A 25776-nucleotide genomic window follows, 5' to 3' on the forward strand; every position below is an offset into this window, starting at 1 on the left:
TCCATCTTGAGTCTCACACAAGATAAACACAGCTTGACTCCTCCCACAGTAGTGACATCACCGCAGGTCCTTCAGCTCACCAGATCACTGTGGTGGCTGTAGGTGGTTGTCTTTTGTCAGGACCGCTGAGTTGTGTCTAAGATAATAACGGCTTAGCTGTATTCTCATTGTGTTATTTTTGTCCTCCCCTTTTCAAAAGCCCTAACTGTGTTGTTCTTCTGTCGGTAAGGCTCTGTGTTTTTTTTTTTTCATCATATAGGACCTGCGATGATATCACACATGGGGCCGAGAATGAGAAGAACCCATATATAGTACTTTCTTCATTCTGCAGAATGGCTCCTGCCACAGCAGTAGACGTCACCACAGGTCCTTTAGCTTACCAGATCTCTGTGGGGTAGGTAGGCAAGTATTCTGTCAGGACTGCTAAGTTGTGTCTTCTGAGATAATAACGGCTTAGTTGTATTCTCATGTTGTTATTTTTGTCCTCCCATTCCAAGAGCCCTAAGTTTGTTGTTCTTCTGTCAGTTCAGGCTCTGTGTTTTATATATGTTGTAGGACCTTTGATGTCATCACCAGGGGGCGGAGCGATGACATCACCAAGGCCGGAGCATGAGAAGCACTCACAAACTTATGGACAAGTGGTCATTAGTAGTTTGACTGTAACTCAGCAAACGATAAGTATCTAAATGATGCTTGCTTACCTGATAGCTTCCTCAGATCACTCAATACAACGCTTTCCAATATATCTATGTGCGGACATTCTCCAATTGTGGGGAACCTCTTACCTTTCTGATTTAGGTCCATAAAGGGTCCCTTACCTATTGTTCTCTGGCCTTCGGTATTAGTGTATCTTGATGCCACCAGGTATTCCTGGTGGAGCCAAGATTGACAGGGCGGTGATGCCCCCTGTCTCTGGTTGGCTGGACAGGCTGTTGTCCGGCAGGTCCTGCAAGGTCAGTTAAGAAGCGTAAAAAAAGCATATAGCGGCCGCCAGCACTGCAGCCACGAACACCCCAGAGCAATTGACTTACGCGGCGGCAGGAGGGCGACAGAAGGCCGCCCCCCGCCCCGCCCCCCCCCCCCCGTGACAGTAGAAAAGCTGCACGCCCTCGTCAAAGTGAGCGGACGGTGGAACAGAGATCACTGGCGCCGGACGGGAGGGAGGCAAAGCAGAAAAGTGAGAGGTGAGCAGCCAGTGTGACAGAACTGTAACGCTGCCGGCGGAACAGAGATCACTGACGCCGGCCGCAAGGGAGGTGCTACAGAAAACGGAGAGGTTAACGGCCAGGCGTGTAGCCTGCATGGTACAAATGCCGCCCGGGACGGAGCACAGAAGCTGCAGCGTCTGCATAGATTGCCTTAGCCTGAGGGTTACTATACTTCTTAGGCTTACATTATGACATGTAAATGCTGCCATTAGAGATGAGCGAGTATACTCGCTAAGGCACATTACTCGAGCGAGTAGTGCCTTCGCCGAGTATCTCCCCGCTCGTCTCTAAAGATTCGGGGGCCGGCGGGGAGCGGCGGGGGAGAGCGGGGAGGAACGGACGGGAGATCTCTCTCTTCCTTTCTCTCCCCTGCTCCCCGACGCAACTCACCTGTCACCCACGCTGGCCCCCGAATCTTTAGAGATGAGCGGGGAGATACTCGGCTAAGGCACTACTCGCTCGAGTAATGTGCCCTAGCGAGTATACTCGCTCATCTCTAGTTGCCATCTTACAGCGGTAACATGGTAATGTAAGCCTAAGAACTATAGTAACCCTCAGGCTAAGGCTGCAGCGCTGGGACAATCTATCCGCACTGTGCTGCTAGGACCTTTCTGACTTGAGCCAATCGGGAGCTGGGGGTATGAGAGGGGCGTTACTCCTGTCAAACCCCTAGCTTCCGGTGGCATCAAGATTCACTAATACCCTGGCCTTCTTCCCATACTTCCTAAAGCAATCTATGATACGATGTGTCTGTTGGATCAGTTCCCATCTCCAAGCATTCTTTTCTATCATTCAATTTGAAAAATTTATGCCACCTGAGTTTTCTTGTAAAGAGTTATAAGTCCTTTACCCAAATGAAGAAGTCAGACCTGGAAATAGGGACAAAAGACAACACCCTCTTTAAAAGGAGCATGTTATTCTCATTTACCTCCCTGCTTGACAGGTTAATAATCTGGAGTTCCTCAACTTTATCCTCTCCATTACTTTAACGAAGTTGCAGAGACTTCTCAAAAAGTACCTAAAAATATGATTACTTTATATGAACAACAAAGTTTCCTTTAGAAGAACGGACACATAACATTAGGATGGCATGGGAGATTGTATTGTAGTTTACTCTTACTTTCGCTGCCCACTATTTTGTCTTTGCAATGCTATTACTGAAAAGGGGAAGAAGCTATTGCAGTAACAGATGCATATGAAAGAGTGTAACCAGATACCCAATATGGGCATCAAAGATGAAAATGTAATTGAAAAAGGAAAATAAATTTTATCTGATTAACGTTTGCTTTAACCCCTTGCAGACCTAACAGCTTTTGTTTGTTTCGTTTCTGTCTTTAAAGAACCATAGTTTTCTTATTTTTCCATTCACAGCTATATGAGGGCATGTTTTTAGCGGGACAAGTTCTATTTTTCAATGGTACTATTTGATGTTTTAAGATTTTTCTTTTTAGACAATGCATTTAAAAACATTTTAAGTTGTCTGACATAGGAAAAAAAAGCAATTGCAACTTTTTTTGGATTATACTTTTATGGTATGCATATGCAGTAAAAAGAACATGTTCATTTTATTCTATAGGTCATTATAATTACAGTGACACCACTGCTTATTAAAAAAATTGCAGTGAACGAGGTTGACAGGTACACACATCAGTGCATTGTACTGTTCATTTTTGCGCACACAGGGCCTGTTCATATGCATGCGTAACACATCTCCGCCCTGATTTAAAAGGCTATTTAGCCTAATGAGGTCCAGATGTGGTTTCTTTTCATGGAATTGCACAGCGTATTGGGTATCCCATGGCATATTACGTGCACATTTGTGTACCTAACATAAACTTCTATAAGGACCCTTGGTGCGCGAATACGCAGTAAAATAGAGCATGTTTTTTTGCGCACGAAGGAAACACGTGCACAAAATTTGTGCAAACTCATTGATATCATCGCATGCAAATACGTCCGTCTGAAGTTGCCCTTAGTCTGTTAAAACGCTAAGTATTTTAAAGACCAAAATTGCATACGCCCATGTGAATGAGCCCTAAATGCAACTAGAAATGCCCAGAGTCACACGAGCTATTAAACTAATAGACAAACAAAGTTGCCACTGGGCAACAAAAAACCTGTTTGTTTTGACCCCCACCGAAGTAAAACATGACCTTCATTATACAAGTAATATAAATCACCTATGTGGATATTAAAATTTACAAGACTCTTGCAGCTCCTACAAGCTAGAGTATTCATGAATCACAGATCATGCCATAATGACTCCCGTGATGCTAGAATATAGAGGGATTGAACACCGGCCACAATACCCCACATGTATACACAGAGCAGCAATAAAGTCCTGAGCTAAAATGTAACCTCTAGCCCAACTAGAGGAAGCAGGTGCAACATCAGCTTCACTCCAATGGAAATTACTGAGAGTGCCACACTGCTCCTATACTTCCTGCTCAGGACAGGATGTCACATCCTGACCATGAGAGGAGCAGGAAACAGTGCGGTGCTCCAACTGATTTCAATAGGAGTGAAGCCAGTGTTACCCTTGCCTCCTCTGACCATTGATAAAATGTCCAGCTCTCTGTAGAGTGCAGCAGGCTAGACAATCAACTGATAAATATGGGGTCCTGTGCAGCGGACCCCATCCATCAACTATTGCTGACCAATCCGGAGGCTAGCTCAACAGATAAAATAGACCAGAATACCCCTTTGAGTAACATAACATGCAACAGAGTCATAAGAAGATTAGGTTTTGACTTCTACAAGGCAAAGGAACAACCACTTGTTACAGGCCCGTAAAAAAGGAAGTGCCCGGCGTTGGCTGAGCAGCAACAAATCTGGATGCCTCATCAGTGGAATCAGATACCATAGAGCGATGAGTCAAGGTTCGATCTCTGCATTCGCAATGAGCGTGAACAAGAGATCCAATCTTCTGAAGAAGTGTTTCAGCCAGACTGCCTAGCTTGGACAGTGAAATTTCCTGCTTCTGTAATGGTAAGGGAATGCATGTCAGCTAAAGACATTATCAGTCTCCATTTATGTCCTCTATTCTGACGCTTCAACCTATTGATTTAGAATTCATTTACCAAAAAGATGGAGTGTCCTGTCATACAGCTAACTCAACTAATGCCTGGTTGTCTCAAAATGCGATCCCTGCACTTCCCTGTCCTACAGACAGCCTTGATTTCTTGACAATTGAGTATGAGGAAAGGTGAATCCGAAGCTGTGTAAAAATCCATGACAAACCAAGGATGTATTAAAAGGTGAAGATTCATCAAATTTGGGATTCAACCATCCAAGAAGAATGCCAAGCACTAATAAACTCGATGCCCTCTTTATTATAAGAAGTCATTCTACATAAGGGGATAACTCACAGAAAAAGAAGCCAAATATGCACCACCTGATAAACTGCAGGGCAGACTCAATCACCATATACAGTACCCTAGTAGCATGCAGAAAGCCAGATTGCAATATGGAGGAGCTAAAGGTTCATGTGCAGACTAATGTGCAGCCACTCACCTTAACTTGGCTGAACTAGTTGGACAATTTTGATATGTCTACTGCCAGTCGGACTATTATGAAAGTACAAACTATTCTTTAACATAAAAAATATCCAGCTACTAGAAACAAAGAAATTTCTTAACGTATTTTCTTTATTTTTCAAATAAGTTAAGTGATTTAAAGGGGTTGTCCCGAGGCAGCAAGTGGGTCTATACACTTCTGCATGGCCATAATAATGCACTTTGTAATGTACATTGTGCATTAATTATGAGCCATACAGAAGTTATAAAAAGTTTTATACTTACCTGCTCCGTTGCTGGCGTCCTCGTCTCCATGGTGCCGACTAATTTTCGCCCTCCGATGGCCAAATTAGCCGCGCTTGCGCAGTCCGGGTCTTCTTCTTTTCTGAATGGGGCTCCGTGTAGCTCCGTGTAGCTCCGCCCCGTCACGTGCCGATTCCAGCCAATCAGGAGGCTGGAATCGGCAATGGACCGCACAGAAGCCCTGCGGTCCATGAAGACAGAGGATCCCGGCGGCCATCTTCAGCAGGTGAGTATGAAGACGCCGGACCGCCGGGATTCAGGTAAGCGCTGTGCGGGTGGTTTTTTTAACCCCTGCATCGGGGTTGTCTCGCGCCGAACGGGGGGGGGGTTTAAAAAAAAAACAACCCCGTTTCGGCGCGGGACAACCCCTTTAACTGAAATTTAGAGGGTAACTGGACTATTATGAAAAGGGGTGGTATACCAACTACCCCCTCCAATCATGAGACAGAATTATGTCCCAAAAATGGAGGGTCTGTTTAACACAGAACGAGTCTTCAGAAGTCTTTCAATGATAGTCCCTGCTCATAAAAGCTAGTGGCAACAGAATTCAGATCTTACAGTTTTGGGCAGTTACAAATAATTTACACAGAGACGCTTCACACTGCTGGGACAAATTAAGCCAGCATGGCTTGACGTGACGTACTCACTAGTTGCATCCCCAGGCTTTCCTCTAAAACTCCAGCATTGTTATATAAAATGGATTCAAACTCCTCTTCTGCATACATTATGCAAGGGGAAAAGTGACTTATATACATATATGGTTTCTCTGGCCCCCTATATAACCATATTGAATCTAACTTAGTTCTTTCTACCAAACTCCTTTTGCTTAACCTAGATCTATTAGGTAATTTTATAAACAGTTCCTCAATTTTTCCATTTCTTGTCAATAAAGCGGAAATGGTAATCCCTAGACATTGGAAAGAGAGTGAAACCCCTTCAATTTTGAAATGGTGTAAGGAAGTAAAATGATAAGTGCTTTAAAGAAAACCCAAAGCTTACTAGATGAAAGCTCTGAGAAAAACCAAGACATTTGCAACGTGTGGCTAGATTTTTAGGAAAATTGCCAGTTATCCACACAGTAAACTAAGATAATAGCCTTCATTATTTCACCAATATATTTAATTTGAGACTATTTGCTACGTATCCTTTTTTTGAACCACGGTCACCAGTTTTAAAACTTTGTTTTGTTTTCTTAAGATTGGTAGAGCAGAATTGTCTATTGTGTTGGTTCAACCTGTTTAAATGGCTGTTGTCTCTCTGTGTTAGGCCTCATCCCCACGGCCGGGTCGGATTCGGACTGCGAAATATTGCAGCGGAATCAGACCTGGCGCTCCCCAGAGACCCTATGCTCACCTCTCCGGAAAGCTGCTGTCGACTCGCTACTACTACCACCACCTCGCCTGCTGCTGCTGCTAAAACCTGTTGTCTGCTGAATACTATGCCACTGCTAATGCAGCTACTTCTACCAACACCCCTGCTACTGCTGTATTGTCAGAAATTAGATTAAGGGTGCATTCACACGAACGTATATCGGCTCGGTTTTCACGCCGAGCCTCCCGCCCCCTCTTTGCCTCCTCTCCGCCCCTCTGCGCTATTTGCAATGAAAGGAGGCGGGACGGGGCAGGGCTAAGTTCTGAGAATTAGCCCCACCCTGCCCCACCTCTCCCCATTGCAAATAGTGCAGAGGGGCGGAGAGGCGGCAGAGAGGGGGCGGGAGCTCAGTTCCTGCTCCTGGCTCTTCCATCCTCCCCCCCTGCAGATGAGGAGGACGTATATCGGCTCGGCATGAAAACCGAGCCGATATACGTTCGTGGGAATGCAGCCTAACAGTGCAGTAGCCTGGTCTGTGTGGAGGCAATTTATCGACTTCCCCTCTAGAAAATTAGTCCATTTATCTGTTATTGAACTTTCTTCATGTATGCTTACTTTTAGGTTTTTATTATGACTTTATTATACTTTCCTGGTTATTTTAAAATAGTTTGGTAATAAAGATTGTCTCCTTGTTTTATAGTGATTGGCGGTGCTGTGATTCTTGTATAGGTGTAATATGCCTTTTGTTTCACAATCATTGACTGTTGGTCTAATTAGGTGATATACTTAAAAAAAATATTGTACTTTTTGGCTAATTGATAGAATTTAATACTTTCTTTGGCTATTTGTGTTAAACTTTATAAGACACATTGTTTTCTCTGTAAGGCCTCCTTCACACAGGCGTTGCTGAAAGCGCCGCAATTTAAATTAGCAAGCATTTTAACTGGATCCATGATTAATATTAATTTTGGAGACTGCTGCGTAGAAAACTTTACAGCTAGTTATTCTGTTACGGCTAAGCCAAAAACATCTGTTCCGAATCGGATCTAATAGTAGCTCAAAAGGATGAATATACAAGCAATTTGAAAACTCAGTGAACAAAACTATTAAATAAATGTCACATCCATGACCTACACAAACACAACCAAAACATGGGCTGGACATACTGTTATGTTCACCCTGAGCGCAAGATGTACCATGCCCACACCATGCCCAGAACAAACGTAAGGTAGTGTTTACACAGGAAGAGAGAATATGCATGCACAACAACACAAACATGAGATAACAACCAACTGTACTGTAATGCTACAACAGATATGGGGTATATGGGGTTAATGCTTTGGTCAAAGTACATAAGCTCACAAGCCCATAACAAGGGTCCACGTCTCATGAGTCTTTATTCTAACAAGACAAATTAACCCCAGGAGTCCTGCCTACAAATGGGGCAATTGTCCCAATGGGGACAGCCCCACGCTGGAACCTAGGGGCCTGGATCGCCATAGATGGAATACAACATCCACTGAACAAGACATCATTCATGTGCACAAACAGACAAGGCAATTACAACATACAAACTGAACACATCACTTTTCACACCTAATGTCTAGTCACCTACAACAGACACTAAACAGGATTGCTCACACCTACAAACTAAGAAGGAAATCCCACCAAGAACCTCATGTAAGCAAGCAACACCAAAGCAGAACATGCATGACTCCAAGCACCAGTGTTCTGAGAGGGAATGTGGAAAATAGCAAAAGGAGTAAATGACCAGCGCCCTCTAGAAAGAAGGGCTGGTATTTATATGCAGCAGACCGCTGGTGATTGGATGGCTGGACAACTCCACGCCCACAGCCAGGAAAATCAACCACACCTGCAATGTGCTCCTAGAAACCACAGGTCCCAGGAGCACAAACGTGACAATAATGTGCTAATGTGGGGAAGCCCTGCATAAAGTGGGGCAATCGCCCTTACGATGGAAGCCCAATATCTGGAACCAGGGAGCTAACTAGTCAGTCCCTAGATGGAAAAGGGAATGACAATTGACAGATGTAAATAACAGACCCAACAGTACAAGGAAGCAACTCCAACAAATAATAACATTTATCTGACTGAGATGACACCAGAATGACACAGACCAGACCAAAACTTCACCTTCCAGAGAAATATTTGGCACTCTCTGAGAGGAGGAATCAGAATATACACCTTACAATAATGTCTGATTGCCGGCTGGGAGAACTATCCCTGTACCAACCAATCAAGTCTCAGAACAGCAGATTGTCGGTGCCAAATGACAGGGAATATGCACTGATGTCAGGGTCTCATGAGCCAGACTGATGCTGTGACATCAGCCCGTTGCCGCTTCCATGTCTTGGCCACTGTGCCATAACAAATGGCCAATAAAACATGTAGGATTACCTAGCAACATCGCAATGACTAGCCATCCATGCTCAAGTCTGCAATAATGGGACCCACTCATATAAAACATTTTGCGTTATATAGGGGGGTCCCCTACTGCATGCCGTGCATATACCTTAATAGGACTTATTGACAGGGTACCCTGCATGAGATTACCCATTGAGTAAAAAGGAAAAAGAGCAAAAAGTGATTGTTCTTAGCAAAAGAAACCAAGTAATCTTGTAGATTTGATACCTTTTAATGGATAACAAAAAGACATGATGTTATAGCGAGCTTTCAAATTTACTTAGGGATGGGGGCTGCATTCAGACGAACTTATATTGGCTCGGTTTTCACGCCGAGCCGATATACGTTGTCCTCGTGTGCAGGGGAGGGGAGGATGGAAGAGCCAGGAACAGGAACTGAGCTCCCGCCCCCTATCTGCCTCCTCTCCACCCCTCTGCCTTATTTGCAATGGGGAGAGGCGGACAGGGGTGGGGCTAATTTGTGGAACTTAGCCCCGCCCCAGCCCGCCTCTCCCCATTGCAAATAGTGCAGAGGGGGCGGGAGCTCAGTTCCTGCTCCTGGCTCTTCCATCCCCCCCCCCTGCACACGAGGACAACGTATATCGGCTCGGCGTGAAATCCGAGCCAATATACGTTCGTCTGAATGCAGCCTAAGCCTGAAAAAGAACCCTAAGTAGGTTTGAAAGCTCGCTATAACTTCATGTCTTTTTGTTAGCCATTAAAAGGTATCAAGTCTACAAGATTACTTTGTTTATCTTGCTGAAAACAATCACATACTAGCCGTTGAATAATTCTCGCCTTATATAGTATATCTCTCACCTTCTAATTTCTTGTCTGTTTTCCACAGAAGTGAAGCAAATTGCGACACCTTTTTAATCGCATTACCTTTTTTGTAGTTCTATCAATATTTCTTAATATGATAAGCTACACGTGAAACAACTTTAATTCTTAGCCAATCCTTCGTTCACCCACTCCCTCCTCCCCCTTATCTTATTTCGGCAACTTTACTGCTTATATAGTGCAAGCTGGGACCAATGTGGACAGATTTTTGCTGATTGCTATTAGCAGTGTCTTTATTTCAAGATTGCAGCTCGTCTACTGCTGGGAGTCAGGGTACGTACAATATTTCCCATATGTTGTTCAATAATGCATTTTGTTAGTTATAATATATTAAAATTGCTATGCTTATTTTTTCAAATATACAGTGTTTAAAATGTGCAGAATCTTTAGTGCAAATATATGCTTGATTAACACAAAGCATTTTGCATCATTTTTAACACAGTTTTTTTTCGCACAGAGTGCAAAGATCTAATCATCCCAGTTAAAGTTAAGCAATTGATTGCATGAAAAAGAGGTAGTGATAACAGGGATTATAGACAAACATTGTACAATACGCTCAGGTGGTTTTACTGTTGGCACACCTAAACTGCATTTAGACGGCATGAATATTGTAAAAAAAAAAAAAAAATGCTGAGTTGGTCGAATTTGAACAATAATCATTCAGTGAAAACACGGCCAAAGATTGAATAATGAACAATAATTTGATTGCTTATTGCTCATTGTTCATTTCATGCAAGCATGAAATTTAGCGTTGGCACATTCGCTACTCGTTCTATTTAAACACCTATCGTTAAGTTGTTTTCTTTCAGCGAAGTGAATGACTGAACGATCCTGTTAAAAAAAAAAAAAGTTTCATATATGTGTTTAACCCCTTAATGACATGGCCTATTTTGGCATTGAGGACCAAGCGATTTTTGGTATGTTTCCATCTCCATTTTTCAAAAGCCATAACTTTTTTATTTTTCCGTCGACGCGGCCGTATAAGGGCTTGTTTTTTGCGTGGCGAGCTGTAGTTTCAATCGCTGCTACTTTTGGGTACATAGACTATATCGTAAAACTTTTATTATTTTTTAAATGATAACGGAGAGAAAACGCATCAATTCTGCCATAGATTTTTTTTTTTACAGCGTTAATCATGCAGCATACATGACACACTAAATTTTTTCTGCGGGTCGGTATGGTTACAACGATACCAAAATTCTTATATTTTTTTTAGGTTTTTACACTTTTTTTCTCTATAGCTGCATTCAAAATCCTGTAACTTTTTTATTTTTCTATGTACGGAGCTCTATAAGGGCTTATTTTTTGCGAGACGAGCTGTAGTTTTTATTGGTACCATTTTGGGGAATGTACGGCTGTTTTGATCACTTTTATTGCATTTTTTGGGAGTCAAAATGCTAAAAATTAGCATTTTGCCTCTGTTTTTTAGCGTTTTTTACGCTTTTTGCTGTACAAAATAAAAAGCATGTTCAACTTTTTGTACAAGTTGTTACGGACGTGTCAATACCCAATATGTGGGGTTTTAATTTTTTTTACCTTTTTTATGCTAATATTAGAAAAAGCACAAAAGAAGGGTTTTTTTTACATTTTTCTTTTCTTTTTTTTTACACTATGTGAGTCCCTCTGAGGGACTTGCAGCACTGTGCCTATGATCGCTGTGATAAGACATGGCAGAGCTACTGCTCTGCCATGCCTTATCACTTATATAGCAATCATAGGCATTGGCAATACAGGACGCCAGTGTCTGGCGTCCTGTTGCCATTGTGACAGACCGGGCACTCGCGATAACATCGCGAGAGCCTGTCGGAGACACAAGGGGAGCGCACTCCCTCTGTGAACTCTTTCCCTGCTGCGATCTACTTAGATCACGGCAGGGGAGGGGTTAAGGGGTTAACAGCGGGGGGCGCGTATGTACCGGTAAGTCATGGAGCGGGAAGGGGTTAAATTGAATGCCCAAGCAAACGAGCAAACTGTGAAATCGTTTGCTCATTCACTCATGTGTAAGATTACTGCTACGTGTAAAAGTACCCTTAGGCCAAAATCACATGAACGTACGCATATTTGTGCACATTTTTTGTGCGTTTTTTGCAGAGTGGGCGTTGCATATTTCTTCAAGCATCTGTGTATTTTACTGTGCACAAAAAAACACACAACGATGCTCTAAACCATCGAAATGGCCAATTAGTTTCATGAGTTCAAAGTGTTCTCTTTCCCTGCGCAAATGTGCAGGAAAATGGAGCATGTTGCATATTTTTTCGCACAACCGAAATGTGTACATCAAATATGCACATGTGAATTAAGGCAGTAAAACCAATGAGTTCTGTACTCCGCATATTGCACACACATATTTTTTGTGGGCAAATGTGCGTGCAAGTATGTCCGTGTAAATCCAGCTCAAGATTGCCTTTACACGGACAAGAAAATTGTGCAAGATTTGTGCGTCGTAGGACGCACAAATCTGGCACAAACATGAACCCCATTATTTTGAATAGGGTCATACACATGAACGATGTTTTCCTGCAAGAGCCATAACTTTTTCATTTTTCCATTGACACAGCCATGTGAGGGCTTGTTTTTTTGCGGGACAAGTTGTACTTTTTAATTGCATCATTTTTGGGTATATATGATGTATCCCTAGCCTACCATCTGGGCTACGGACACCAATCTTTTTTATTTTATCTTGTATCTTCTACCTATTTCTGTCATTTTGACACTTTAGGGGGGAAAAAGGGAAGACTGAGTGGGAACCTTCAGATACTATCTAAAGAGGGAACTTAGAAACAGCATAGCTCTCTGTGTAGCTAACATGTGTTATATTGGAGCATTTTCTCCAAGTCCTATCCACTGATCTTGGATATGGAATAACCTTATACTCATGTTTTCTTTTGAGAAATCTCTAAGAAGCAGTTTGGGAATGGGCGAGCAGCTCTGTATATTTTAGGTGGGGCGACTATCCCCACTAATTTCAAAATCTCTCTGTATCCCAGGCTCTGTCTAAAGTAATATTTCCAGGACATCGGCTTAGTAGTCCACCATTATCTTTAGGGGACACTCTAGCCGTATGCTCTGGTTCTTGACAGTAAAAAGGATCCATCAGTAGAGATTTTGATTATGCCACGCTCATTTCCCAAAAACCTGCCGAAACAGTTACCTCCTCCTTATTGATATACTGTCAGGACATTGAATTTCTTGTCATTTGAGTCGATTGAGACTTCCCCAATTTCTTAAAGGAGATGTCCCGCGCCGAAACGGGTTTTTTTTTTTTTAAACCCCCCCCCCGTTCGGCGCGAGACAACCCCGATGCAGGGGTTAAAAAAACCACCCGCACAGCGCTTACCTGAATCCCGGCGGTCCGGTGACTTCAATACTTACCGCTGAAGATGGCCGCCGGGATCCTCTATCTTCGTGGACCGCAGCTCTTCTGTGCGGTCCACTGCCGATTCCAGCCTCCTGATTGGCTGGAATCGGCACGTGACGGGGCGGAGCTACACGGAGCTACACGGAGCCCCATAGAGAACAGCAGAAGACCCGGACTGCGCAAGCGCGGCTAATTTGGCCATCGGAGGCCAAAAATTAGTCGGCACCATGGAGACCAGGACGCTAGCAACGGAGCAGGTAAGTAAAAAACTTTTTATAACTTCTGTATGGCTCATAATTAATGCACAATGTATATTACAAAGTGCATTATTATGGCCATACAGAAGTGTATAACCCCACTTGCTTTCGCGGGACATCTCCTTTAATGCTCCTGATGATCCACATAATGCAGTGGGGAAACGCGTTGAGCAAAAACGAGCAGATATTGTAAAAACGATTGGAGTTTTTGGGTCTCGAGCAAAAACGAGCAAATATTGAGTAAAAACGATTGGAGTTTTTGGGTCTCTGCATCATATTGAGCACTTATGACCCACGAAATCAGTGCTTATATCCAGCCGATTCTCATAAATTTGGAGAACCTGTCGAGTCCCGTATAAATTCTGGGGGTGCTCGGTTACAGGTCAGAGACTTAGCATTGAGGTCAAGCACAAAAAAACTCCTAAACTCAAAAAATAAACACAGTTGCATATATTAGATTCACTGTCGATCTCGGAGCTATTACACAACAGTAATTAGCTTGAGGATTAATCTATAGTTGAAGAATTGACGCTTCTTCCTAGAGCTTGATCCATAATGTTTTTGTGTCCATCCTAACACCACTTTTGGTTCAGGATAGGACAAAAGTGGACTCAAATATAACAGCTCTCACACTAGGCCACGACGCTTTAGACCTGTGGTTCCACAAGAATGCTCTAGGACCACAATATTCGCGCCGGTGGACCTTCTATTTTTGAGCAACTGCGTTACATATGTCCTGATATACAGTACATTACGTTTTTAAACGTTTTCGTCATTTGTTGTGCCCTTATACGTTCTATTTTTAAAGAAATTCCTAATAAATTTATTTTTCTTTTAAAGTCACCTCTGTGATAGGGCTCTACTATATAATTTGGAGACTTTTTTCTGTACTGCCTCCCCTGTGAATACATATATAATGTATTGCATAACTTTTGTATAAAAAAAATTGTAGTGCGATTGGGGGGAAAAAAGATATTCTTCCAATTGTTTTTTGGATTTCATTTTTACGGCATCCAGTGTTTAGAATAAATAATGTGATAACATTATTCTCTGAGTCAACGTGATTCCGGCGATACCAAGTTTATACAGTTTTATTAATGTTTTTGCTCTTTTTGTACATTTAAAACATTTTTTTCTTAAAGGTTTGCTTTTGTGTCGCAACATTCCAAGAGCTGTATTCATTTTTTTTTTCATTGCCAGAGCCCTAGAAGGCCTTGTTTTTTGCAGGATGAACTCTAGTCTTCATTTATCTAATATTTCGTAAAATTTTGATCGCTATTTATTGCATTTTTTCTAGTGGCAAGATTAACAAAATCTGTAATTCTGGCATGTTTTTTATTTTTATTTTTCACTGCATTCTCTGAGCAGTATAAATAATATATTAAAGTAATTCTACAGGCCAGTACGATTATGCCAATGCCAAATTGTAATAGTTTACTTTTCTTTTTCACTACTTTTTCACATTTAAAAAAAAAAAAAGTAATAAACATTTAAATCATCCTTCCTTTTTGCATATCTATAATAAAAAAAATCTAAATCATAAAAAAAAAATACATATTTGATATTGCCGCATCCGTAAAAGTCTAATCTATCAAAGTAGTGTGCTATTTACCCCACAAGGTGAACGTAGTCCAAAAAAAAAATAAAGAATGCCAGAAATGCACTTTTTCAGTCACCCTGTCTCCCAGAAAAAATGCAATAAAAAACGATCAAAAAGTTGTATGTATTCTGAATTGGTACTAACATAAACTACAGGATATGCCGCAAAAAATGAGCCCTCGCTCAACTATGTTGACGAAAAAATTAAAAAGTTATTGAGCACAAAAGATGCAGCAGAAAATAATTTGAAAAAAATTAAATGTCTTTGAAAAAAAAATACAAGTACTACAGCAAAAAAAAAAAATTATAATAATGTACTAACTTCCTTCTCTGGGTCACTACGAGTGCAGGGATGCCACATATGACATTTTGTTTTTAAGTTTTAATTTTTTACAAAGTAAAGGGAGAAAAGTGTTTTATTTTTATTTTTTATAATTTTTTTACTATTTTATTTTTTTACTTTTTAAAATTATTGATCCCTTTAGGGGACTTCCACAGAGACCAATCAGGACCCCCTAATCACATTGCAGGGGCCCGATGGTGTCAGCCCTTTACATGCTGTGGTCGCATAGACCGTGGCATGTAAAGGGTTAAACAACAGAGATCTGAGGTTTTCTCCATTCTCTGCTGTGTAAGAGCTGGTGCCTGGCTTTCCTCTGACAGCCTAGCACCAGCTCTCCCTGCCACAGAGACCATCGGCCGGCTTCTGACAAGCCGATGGTCTCCGTGGCAACCTGTAAGCAAAGCAAAGCAGGAGTTTAAAAAAAGAAGTGGGAAATTGCCGGCAGATCGGTTCTATCTTCCTGCTTCTGTTTTTAAAGTTCTGCACTGTTCTGTGTGGGGACTGTGCAGGCAGAGCACAATGCCACAGCTTATGGTATTGTGCTCTGCAGGTCCCATAGTGAAACATAGCCCGGAAATCTTCCGAGCTATATCACTATGGGCAGTAGAGCTCGTCCCAGAAAAGGACAGATGTCTCAAATTCATAATCCACTAACAATGGATGTGTTACCATCCGGTGGTTGCTGGTCCTCCCGGGGCGGTGGTGTGCGGGGTCCCGCGGTCGGGGCACGTCCACCTGGCTTGTTGTCTGGCTGCGGGTGCCTGGCCGGCGTGGAAGGCATGGTGCTGGTGGCGCAGCGCCGTGCGCGCACGCACCTGTGAGTGCAGCTGCCGTGCACAAGCTCCCTTTTATTATGTTCTGTTGGGAGTTGGCTGTCTCCCTCTCTCCGTCCCTGGGCGGAAACTTTTATTTAAAGCTCAGGAAGAGACTGACAATCACTGCCAGTTATTGGTTTCCCTTAGTGTGCTAGCTAGTCTGCCTTGGTTGGTCTCCTGCTTCTGTCAGCTTGTCTGCTATACTTTGCTATTATCTGCCAGGTTTTTCCATCTGCCTTAGTTCTGCTCAGTATTGCTCGTGTTGGTTATTTACATCTGCCTTTTCTGTCAGTATTCTACCCTTTCCATCCCTTTTTCGGTCCCCAGTGAGAGTAGGGATCGCCGCCCAGTTGCTTGCCTGGGGTTAGCCAGGAGTGGAGGCAAGTAGGCAGGGACAGGGGTTGGGGGTGAGATCTAGGGCACCAGGGCTGGCCTATCAAGGGTAGTATACCATAACATAATAACTGGCCCCTAACATTGCTCTCCAATGGAGCCCATGAGTACCTTCGCAAGTCAGTTGCAGGATTTAGTGGTCGTGATCCAAGACCTGTCTGACTGTATGGTGGCCCAGGAACAGCGGGAGTTAGTGCATGTTTCTACCGCCCCTTCTATTCCTGAGCCCAAGTGTCAGCTTCCTGAGGTATTTTCAGGGGAGAGGAGCAAGTTTTTTGTTTTTCAGCAGGCATGTAGATTGTATTTTCGGATGCGGCTCTGCTCCTCCGGCTCAGAATCCTTACTTCGGGGTCCCCCCCAGGCATGGGCCTACTCCTTACCTGAGAGTTCAAGTTGCTTGCAGTCAGTTGATTAGTTTTTTCGGGAACTTGGAGGTATTTTTGATGAGCCGGACCGTGCAGGGTTGGCGGTATCGCATCTCATGTCTCTACATCAGGGGCAGCAGTGGGTAGAGGACTATTGATGTAAATTTAGACTGTATGCAGGTGAAACCTATTGGAACGATAGCGCCCTTAAAGATGTGTTTTTGTTGGGTCTTTTTGACGCAGTCAAGGATCTACTCATTTCTTATCCCACTCCCGTGACACTCAATGATGCGATTGAATTGGCGGTCAAAGCTGACAGGAGGTTGAGATCGAGAAAAGAGGAATGTCAGGCCCGTAAGGCTAGGGAATCCAGCAGACCCACTCCCACTTCTCCCATGCCAACTTCTGGTGCCGAGCCTATGGAAGTGGATCACCTAAGTCCTAAGGAACGGCGACTGTTCCAGATGACTCATCACCTCTGCCTCTATGGTGGAAAAGCCGGACATAGGGTAGTGATCTGCCCTCAGAAGCGTCTACAACATCAGTCTAAACTGGAGGAAAACTTCAGATCCGAGGCGATTTTTGGGAGGATCGCCTGGGATCACAGGTACTCCGTAAGTTGTTGGTACCTTGTCAGATTGGCTTCCGGAATTTCACTTGGTCCGGTCAAGCTTTTATTGATTTAGGGGCTGCCGCCAATTTGATTAGTTTAAGTTTTGTCAGGCCTCTGATGACTGAATTCTCGGCATTAAAGATTCCCATACACTTCACTAGTATTGATTCTACCCCTCTGTCTGCAGGGGTTGTACAATGGAGGACTCCCATGTTACAGTTCACTGTGGGTGTTCTCCATTCTGAGAATCTGTTGTTCTTGGTAATTGAAAGGATGTCTGTTGATGTAGTACTTGGTATGCCCTGGTTGGCACTGCACAATCCCCGATTTGATTGGTCCACTCGGGAATTAACACATTGGGGTTGTTCTGCCATAGTCACTTAACTTCTATATCCATGTGTTCAGCAGATACCATACTTATTCCTGAGCATTTTTCAAGAAACTGTCTGAGACTTTGCCTCCCCATAGGGAGTGGGACTGTGGTATTGATTTGATCCCTGACAGTCCCATCCCTAAGGGAGCCATCTTCAATTTGTCTGGGCGTGAGCACAAAGCCCTTAAGTCCTATATTTCGGAGTCTCTAGCCAAACGACATATCAGGCCGTCCAGTTCCACTGCCAGGGCAGGTCTCTTCTTTGTAGAGAAGAAGGATGGGACATTGAGGCCTTGTGTGGATTATCGGGCCTTGAATAAAATTACAGTGAAGAACCAGTGCTCCTTGCCCCTGATTCTTGATTTATTGAATCAGGTGATAGGGTCCCACTGGTTTTCCAAATTGGACTTAAGGGGGGCTTACAATTTAATTCGCATACGAATGGGAGATGAGTGGAAGACCGCGTTTAACACCTTGTTCGGACATTTTGAATGTCTAGACATGCCCTTCGGACTTTGCAATGCCCCCACGGTGTTCCAGGGATTTATGAACACGGTCTTCCATGACTTCCTGGGGGTATTTGTGGTCATATATCTCGATGACCTTCTGGTGTACTCCCCAGACTGAGATTCACATGTGTGGCACCTGAGGCTGGTTCTGACCCGATTGCGTGAGTACTAACTTTTTGTCAAGTTGGAGAAATGCATTTTTAGTACTAAACAAGTGTCTTTCCTTGGTTATGTGATTTCACCCACGGAGATTAAAATGGAGTCTGATAATGTGGCAGCAATCTCCCAATGGGTCAGACCAGATTACCTGAAAGCTCTCCAGCGTTTTTCAGGTTTCGCAAATTTCTACCGTAGATTCATTAAAAATGTTTCTGTTATTGCTCAACCCCTGACTGATCTTACCAAGAAGGGTGCCGACTTGGTAACATGGTCGCCAGAAGCCCTTGAGGCTTTTCGTCGTCTCAAAAGGGCGTTTACTGCTGCCCCGGTGCTAGTACAGCCTAACGCGCGGTGACCGTTCTTCATTGAGGTCGATGCATCTGAGGTGGCGGCGGGGGCTGTATTGTCTCAGGAAGTCAGTGGGAGATCTGGGTATAGTCCATGTGCGTTCTTCTCGCGGAAGTTCAGTTTGGCGGAACGTAACTGCGACATGGGTAATCGGCAATTAAGTGGTCTCTAGAAGAGTGGCGTCACCATCTTGAGGGGGCAAGGCATCCTATTACCATGTATACTGATCATAAAAACTTGGTATATCTCGCCAATGCTAAGAGACTCACAGCTCATCAGGCCAGGTGAGCGCTGTTTTTCGCCAGGTTTAACCTAGTCGTTACATATATTCCAGGGGACAAGAACGTGAAGGCAGGCACCCTCTCACGGAGTTTTGGTTCGCCAGAAAGTGAGACAGTGGCTCCCAAGAGTATCTTGGCAGCTGAAGAATCTGATCTCGTTCCTCAGCTACAAAATTGTCAGCAGGATGCTCCCTCGGGGGTGCCAGAGGGCAGATGGTTTGTGCCAGAGACCTTGCGTCTCAGAGTCATTGAAGAGTCTCACTCATCTGTTCTCATAGGGCATCCGGGGGTTATGGGGACTCTGGATCTTTGTACTAGACACTACTGGTGGCCAGGCATGTCTCGGGAGATCCGCGACTTTGTTAAGGGATGCTCTGTCTGTGCACACAGTAAAAGTCGTTGTCGGCGTCTGGAGGGGCCTCTGGGACCGTTACCGGTGCCTTTTCGTCCGTAATCGCATTTATTGGTAGATTTTATCACCGATCTACTTGAGTCTCAGAAGTTCACCACTATCCTAGTTGTTGTAGATCGTTTCTCAAAGATGGCACATTTTGTGGCGTTAAAGAAACTACCTTCTGCGATAGAATTTTCTAAGATTTTTGTAAAAGAAATCATTTGTCTACATGGGGTTCCCGAGAACATTGTATCTGATCGCGATGTTAAGTTTGTTGCGCAATTTTGGCGAGCCTTCTGTAGAAACCTGGGGACGTCGCTTTTCTTCTCGTCAGCATTCCACCCGCAAACTAATGGTCTGACTGAGCGGAAGAACCAGGATTTAGTACAATATTTACGGTTGTTTGCTAGCGAAAAGGCTCATCAGTGGGCAGAATTCCTGCCATTGGCAGAGTTTGCGCTAAACAACCGTACTTGCTCTTCCATTGGGGTATCTCCATTCCTGTGCGTATATGTGCATTTAAATGATAGGAGCTTGGATGCATAGAGATTAGAGATGAGCGAACGTACTCGTCCGAGCTTGAGTATTAGCGTTCGAGTATTAGCGTTCGAGTATTAGCGTGTTCGAGATGCTCGTTACTAGAGACGAGCACCACGCGATGTTCAAGTTACTTTCACTTTCATCTATGAGACGTTAGCGCGCTTTTCTGGCCAATAGAAAGACAGGGAAGGCATTACAACTTCCCCCTGCGACGTTCAAGCCCTATACCACCCCCCTGCAGTGAGTGGCTGGCGAGATCAGGTGTCACCCGAGTATATAAATCGGCCCCTCCCGCGGCTCGCCACAGATGCATTCTGACATAGTTCAGGGAAAGTGCTGTCTTGCTGGAGTTGCTATAGGGAGAGTGTTAGGAGTTATTTTAGGCTTCAAGAACCCCAACGGTCCTTCTTAGGGCCACATCTGACCGTGTGCAGTACTGTTGAGGCTGCTTTTTGCAGTGTTGCACATTTTTTTTTTTGTATATTGGCCGTGCAGAGCATTGCGTCCTCAGTCTGCAGTAATTTTACATAGTATAGGGCCAGTAGTGCTGAGGCAGGGACAGTGAAAAAGGTGAAAGACATATACTGTCTATATAGGCAGTGGGCTTTTTCAAAAAAATTTGGGAAAAAACATTCTATTTGGGCTGCCTGTGACCGTCCTGAGTGTACTGCGTCTCTGCTGGGGGTAGTAGTCCTAATTAATACGCAGCCAGCTAAGTGTTACAGCAGGCTTGCGCAAAATTCTTTCCTGGCTTTGCGTTGCCCGTTACATCACCGCTGTCATCCTGTCCAGAGGAAAACAGTCTGCAGTAATTTTACATAGTATAAGGCCAGTAGTGCTGAGGCAGGGACAGTGAAAAAGGTGAAAGACGTATACTGTCTATATAGGCAGTGGGCTTTTCCCAAAAAATTTGGGAAAAAACATTCTATTTGGGCTGCCTGTGACCGTCCTGAGTGTACTGCGTGTACTGAGTGTAAATCTTTCCTGGCTCTGCTGTGCGTTCCGTAAGCAAAGTCAGCCTCCGACCACAGGCCAATAAGCGGCACATTTAATTACAGCGTTCTGTTTCTGCACTACTGGTAATACACCATGCTGAGGGGTAGGCCTAGAGGACGTGGACGTGGGCAAGGACGCGGAGGCCCAAGTCAGGGTGTGGGCACAGGCCGAGCTCCTGATCCAGGTGTATCGCAGCCGACTGCTGCGGGATTAGGAGAGAGGCACGTCTCTGGCATCCCCACATTCATCTCACAATTAATGGGTCCACGCGGTAGACCTTTATTAGAAAATGAGCAGTGTGAGCAGGTCCTGTCGTGGATGGCAGAAAGTGCATCCAGCAATCTATCGACCACCCAGAGTTCTGCGCCGTCCACTGCTGCAACTCTGAATCCTCTGGCTGCTGCTCCTCCTTCCTCCCAGCCTCCTCACTCCATTACAATGACACATTCTGAGGAGCAGGCAGACTCCCAGGAACTGTTCTCGGGCCCCTGCCCAGATTGGGCAGCTATGGTTCCGAATCCTCTCCCACTGGAGGAGTTTGTCGTGACCGATGCCCAACCTTTGGAAAGTTCCCGGGGTCCGGGGGATGAGGCTGGGGACTTCCGGCAACTGTCTCAAGAGCTTTCAGTGGGTGAGGAGGACGATGACGATGAGACACAGTTGTCTATCACTCAGGTAGTAGTAATTGGAGTAAGTCCGAGGGAGGAGCGCACAGAGGATTCGGAGGAAGAGCAGCAGGACGATGAGGTGACTGTCCCCACCTGGTTTACTACGCCTACTGAGGACAGGTCTTCAGAGGGGGAGGCAAGTGCAGCAGCAGGGCAGGTTGGAAGAGGCAGTGCGGTGGCCAGGGGTAGAGGCAGGGCCAGACCGAATAATCCACCAACTGTTTCCCAAAGCGCCCCCTCGCGCCATGCCACCCTGCAGAGGCTGAGGTGCTCAAAGGTCAGGCAGTTTTTTACTGAGAGTGCAGAGACGACCGACGAACAGTGGTGTGCAACCTTTGTCGTGCCAAGATCAGCCGGGGAGCCACCACCACCAGCCTCACCACCACCAGCATGCGCAGACATATGATGGCCAAGCACCCCACATGGTGGGACGAAGGCCGTTCACCGCCTCCGGTTTGCACCGCTGCCTCTCCCCCTGTGCCCCAACCTGCCACTGAGATCCAACCCCCCTCTCAGGACACAGGCACTGCCGTCTCCTGGCCTGCACCCACACCCTCACCTCCGCTGTCCTCGGCCCCATCCACCAATGTCTCTCAGCGCACCGTCCAGCCGTCTAGCGCAAGTGTTGGAGCGCAAGCGCAAGTACGCCACCACGCACCCGCACGCTCAAGCATTAAACGTGCACATAGCCAAATTTATCAGCCTGGAGATGCTGCCGTATAGGGTTGTGGAAACGGAGGCTTTCAAAGGTATGATGGCGGCGGCGGCCCCACGCTACTCAGTTCCCAGTCGCCACTACTTTTCCCGATGTGCCGTCCCAGCCCTGCACGACCACGTCTCCCGCAACACTGTACGCGCCCTCACCAACGCGGTTACTGCCAAGGTCCACTTAACAACGGACACGTGGACAAGCACAGGCTGGCAGGGCCACTATATCTCCCTGACGGCACATTGGGTGAATTTAGTGGAGGCTGGGACCGAGTCAGAGCCTGGGACCGCTCACGTCCTACCCACCCCCAGAATTGCGGGCCCCAGCTCGGTAGTGGTATCTGCGGCGGTGTATGCTTCCTCCACTAAACCACCCTCCTCCTCTTACTCCTCCTACGCAACCTCTGTCTCGCAATCAAGATGTGTCAACAGCAGCACGTCGCCAGCAGTCGGTGTCACGCGGCACGGCAGCACAGCGGTGGGCAAGCGTCAGCAGGCCGTGCTGAAACTACTCAGCTTAGGAGGGAAGAGGCACACGGCCCACGAACTGCTGCAGGGTCTGACAGAGCAGACCGACCGCTGGCTTGCGCCGCTGAGCCTCTAACTGGGCATGGTCGTGTATGACAACAGCCGTAACCTGGTGGCGGCTCTGCAGCTCGGCAGCCTCACGCACGTGCCATGCCTGGCCCACGTCTTTAATTTGGTGGTTCAGCGCTTTCTGAAAAGCTACCCACGCTTGTCAGACCTGCTCGGAAAGGTGCGCCGGCTCTGCGCACATTTCCGCAAGTCCCACACGGACGCTGCCACCCTGCGCACCTTGCAACATCGGTTTAATCTGTCAGTGCACCGACTGCTGTGCGACGTGCCCACACGGTGGAACTCTACGCTCCACATGTTGGCCAGGCTCTATGAGCAGCGTAGAGCTATAGTGGAATACCAACTCCAACATGGGCGGCGCAGTGGGAGTCAGCCTCCTCAATTCTTTACAGAAGAGTGGGCCTGGTTGGCAGACATCTGCCAGGTCTTTGGAAACTTTGAGGAGTCTACCCAGATGGTGAGCGGCGATGCTGCAATCATTAGCGTCACCATTCCTCTGCTATGCCTCTTGAGAAGTTCCCTGCAAAGCATAAATGCAGATGCTTTGTGCTCGGAAACGGAGGCGGGGGAAGACAGTATGTCGCTGGATAGTCAGAGCACCCTCCTGTCTATATCTCAGCGCGTTGAGGAGGAGGAGGAGGAGGAGCATGAGGAGGGGGAGGAGACAGCTTGGCCCACTGCTGATGGTACCCATGCTGCTTGCCTGTCATCCTTTCAATGTGTATGGCCTGAGGAGGAGGAGGAGGAGGAGGATCCCGAAAGTGATCTTCCTAGTGAGGACAGCCATGTGTTGCGTACAGGTACCCTGGCACACATGGCTGACTTCATGTTAGGATGCCTTTCTCGTGACCCTCGCGTTACACGCATTCTGGCCACTACGGATTACTGGGTGTACACACAGCTCGACCCACGGTATAAGAAGAACCTTTCCACTCTCATACCCGAAGAGGAAAGGGGTTCGAGAGTGATGCTATACCATAGGACCCTGGCGGACAAACTATTGGTAAAATTCCCATCCGACAGCGCTAGTGGCAGAAGGCGCAGTTCCGAGGGCCAGGTAGCAGGGGAGGCGCGGAGATCAGGCAGCATGTACAGCACAGTCAGGGGAACACTCTCTAAGGCCTTTGACAGCTTTCTGGCTGCCCAGCAAGACTGTATCACCGCTCCCCAGTCAAGGCTGAGTCGGCGGGAGCGCTGTAAAAGGATGGTGAGGGAGTACGTAGCCGATCGCACGATCGTCCTCCGTGACGCCTCTGCCCCCTACAAACTACTGGGTGTCGAAGCTGTACACGTGGCAGAAGGCGCAGTTCCGAGGGCCAGGTAGCAGGGGAGGCGCGGAGATCAGGCAGCATGTACAGCACAGTCAGGGGAACACTCTCTAAGGCCTTTGACAGCTTTCTGGCTGCCCAGCAAGACTGTATCACCGCTCCCCAGTCAAGGCTGAGTCGGCGGGAGCGCTGTAAAAGGATGGTGAGGGAGTACGTAGCCGATCGCACGATCGTCCTCCGTGACGCCTCTGCCCCCTACAAACTACTGGGTGTCGAAGCTGGACACGTGGCCTGAACTAGCGCTGTATGCCCTGGAGGTGCTTGCTTGTCCTGCAGCTAGCGTCTTATCAGAGAGGGTGTTTAGTGCGGCTGGGGGAATCATCACGGATAAGCGTACGCGCCTGTCAACCGACAGTGCCGACAAGCTTACACTCATCATGATGAACAAAGCCTGGATTTCCCCAGACTTCTCTTCTCCACCAGCGGACAGCAGCGATACCTAAAGAATACGTAGGCTGCACCCGCAGATGGCAGCATCGTTCTCTATCACCATCAAAAACGGGGACCTTTTAGCTTCATCAGTCTGTGTATTCTATTCATCCTCCTCCTCCTGCTCCTCCTCCTGAAACCTCACGTAATCACGCCGAACGGGCAATTTTTCTTAGGCCCACAAGGCTCAGTCGAATAATTTTTGTAAACATTTTTTATACGTTTCAATGCTCATTAAAGCGTTGAAACTTGCACCTGAACCAATTTTTAGTTTAACTGGGCTGCCTCCAGGCCTAGTTACAAATTAAGCCACATTAACCAAAGCGATTAATGGGTTTCACCTGCCCTCTTGGTTGGGCATGGGCAATTTTTCTGAGGTACATTAGTACTGTTGGTACACCAATTTTTTTGGGCCCTCGCCTACAGTGTAATCCAATTAATTTTTTGCCCACCTGCATTAAAGCTGACGTTACATCAGCTGTGCTGGGCACTGCAATGGGATATATTTATGTACCGCCGGTGGCTTCCTGGGACCCACCCATGCTGTCGGTCCACATGGACTTCCCATTAGGGAGATGTACGTGCCTGTGTTAACTTATAAAAAACTTGAACCTGACTGGGGCATGCAGTTTGGGCTGAAGCCCACCTGTATTTAATCAGACGTTAGCTCTGCTGTCCAGGGCACTGCAATGGGATATTTTTTTGTACCGCCAGTGGGTTCCAGGCAGCCACCCATGCTGTCGGTCCACACGGACCTCACATTAGGGAGTTGTACCTGCCTGTGTCTATGTATTAAAAACCCCGGTCTGACTGGGGCATGCATTGTGGGCCAAAGCCCACCTGTATTTAATCGGACGTTACCTCAGCTGTGCAGGGCAATGCAATGGGATATATTTATGTACCGCCGGTGGCTTCCTGGCACCCACCCATGCTGTCGGTCCACACGGAGTTGTAACTGCATGTGTCCACTTTTAAAGAACCCCAGTCTGACTGGGGCATGCAGTGTGGGCCGAAGCCCATCTGCATTAAACATGACATTACCTCAGCTGTGATGGGCAATGCAATGGGATATATTTATGTACCGGCGGTGGGTTCCAGGGAGC

General features: G+C 45.9%; 1 protein-coding gene across 1 annotated transcript in view; it reads left to right on the forward strand.

The window, feature by feature from the left end:
• Nucleotides 1-1174: 1174 nt before the first annotated feature.
• The window catches only part of LOC136612119 (uncharacterized), a 44950-nt gene continuing 20348 nt past the window's right edge, over nucleotides 1175-25776 (forward strand). Inside the window, exon 1 of the mRNA XM_066592237.1 lies at nucleotides 1175-1184. The gene's annotated coding sequence lies outside the window, so the exon portion shown is untranslated. The remainder of the gene's footprint in view (nucleotides 1185-25776) is intronic.

This window comes from Eleutherodactylus coqui, chromosome 2, assembly GCF_035609145.1.
Source record: "Eleutherodactylus coqui strain aEleCoq1 chromosome 2, aEleCoq1.hap1, whole genome shotgun sequence".
In the NCBI taxonomy this organism is placed as follows: domain Eukaryota; kingdom Metazoa; phylum Chordata; class Amphibia; order Anura; family Eleutherodactylidae; genus Eleutherodactylus; species Eleutherodactylus coqui.